General features: G+C 37.7%; 1 pseudogene; it reads right to left on the reverse strand.

Annotated features, from left to right (window-relative positions):
* Nucleotides 1-1,048: 1,048 nt before the first annotated feature.
* Nucleotides 1,049-1,961, reverse strand: part of LOC101299060 — a 5,669-nt pseudogene continuing 4,756 nt past the window's right edge.

Consider the following 1,961-nt stretch of genomic DNA (forward strand, 5'->3'; position numbering starts at 1 on the left):
GAGAGAGAGAGAGATTTTAGGCCTTTGGATCATGCAGATACATGTGTCATCGTCTCAAAGAGCTCAGGTGGTTTGAAAGGTTAGGAGAGGATCCGGATCCTGATGATTTTCATTATAATAGATGGCTCTATAACAAAATATTTCAAAATTGTTCCATGATCACATTACTGTAACCACCATTAGTTACCAAGGTAAGGTGTCATTGCACAGCGTCAGAACTGGTTATAATAGATTTGAGATGAGGTTAAACGGTAATAGAACAACATGATTATATCCATATTTATTTCCTCGCTACAATTACCAACCCCTAGTGGGTGTCATTGCACAGCGTCAGAACTGGTTATAATAGATTTGAGATGAGGTTAAACGATAATAGAACAACATGATTATATCCATATTTATTTTCTCGCTACAATTACCAACCCCTAGTGGGTGTTACCCAAGAATAAAAGCCACAAAGAGAAAATAGAAACATGAAAAAGAAGACATAATCTGTAAAACAAAAGCATTTCCCTAAAAGACAATTCTCAATAAGCTATATTATATTTTGGGGTCTTTCAATTAAATATCTTTTAATACATGAGCAGTGAAGTAGTGTACTCAAAGATCCGAATTATAGATGATCATGATCCAAAACAATAGGCATGCAAAAGAATTCATCACCATCAGTTCTTTCCGACTGTACATTTAGCTAGTCATAATGGGATTGAAGAAACCATTCGATTGACCAAAATCGCAATAACTATCTTACGAAAATGGCTCGACTCAATCATTGAAAGGTTGAGGTCAAGATTAGTATATTAACACCGTTGGTGATGAGTATGGGCTTGGCGGACAAATAAATAGTGAGCACTCACTGATGACACAAGTAATATATTTTACCATTTGTACTTTGAAAGACTTCAAAAAGCAGTACAAACAAACAATGAAGATCACTGTCAGAGACTTCATGAGCATTGAATATCAAATACAGACACCAAAGAACAATCAAAGTACGAGACAAAGAAACACAAGAAAATAACTAAACTTGTCGATTTGCAAGAAGGACTTAGAGGACTGTGATATAAGATGCCGGAATAAGACCAACCAAAGTTGCAACGAAGAAAATGTGAAAGGGTATGTCAACAATGGGAGATGCCAAGTTGATGAAAAGGTTTGGCAATGTTGGAGTTATCCTCAGAAACAGCATATAGTTGAGCAGCTTCTCCTTCCGCTTTGCAATCTGAACACACATAAACGAATGTCAATTTTTTGGTTGATTCAAAACCAAGTAGCAAGAAATTGATAGATAGATTACCTCTGCCTGAAAGAACCTCAGTTTTTCGGGCCACAACCAACTAACTAAAGGCCTGCCAATTAACTTGGACAAAAAGAAGAAGGAAGAAGCTCCGGCAGTGGCGTTGAAGACAACTAACCTAAGGCCTCTGACAACACCGAAAAGAGCTCCGGCAAGCAATGACATGAAGATGGTTCCGGGAATCATGAAAGTCTGCATGAAGATGTACGTAGAACAGTAACCCAGAATGAATTGAGCTGGATAATCCTTAGCATAAGTCCCGAGATGATCTCTGGAAAACAACCACAAAATCGGACGTGAGTGAGTTTGGGAATTGAATTGGGAATTGGGAAATGGAAATGAGGGATAATAAGTACTTGAGCAAGCGAAGATCAGCAATGGTGCGAGGAAGCTTGAGTTTGCCGCGTAATCGGCGAGGGGCATGGTCAAGTAGACAGGTAATGGAGCAAGCAATACACATGATCTCCATATCTTTTCCTTTTCATAGAAGTTATTTGGTTTTCATCTAAAGTTGTTTTCTTTATTTCTTTTTGTGGAGTGTCTGATTTAGTTTGAATGTCATTTCAATTTGATGTTGGGTTAAATAGGGTTTCGATTTTGAGTTGGTTTAGTCTCATCAAATCTTATGGGTGTGTTCTGAAATGAGTTCAAGGATGGAGAATTT

The sequence above is a fragment of the Fragaria vesca genome, linkage group LG2, assembly GCF_000184155.1.
Source record: "Fragaria vesca subsp. vesca linkage group LG2, FraVesHawaii_1.0, whole genome shotgun sequence".
In the NCBI taxonomy this organism is placed as follows: Eukaryota; Viridiplantae; Streptophyta; class Magnoliopsida; order Rosales; family Rosaceae; genus Fragaria; species Fragaria vesca.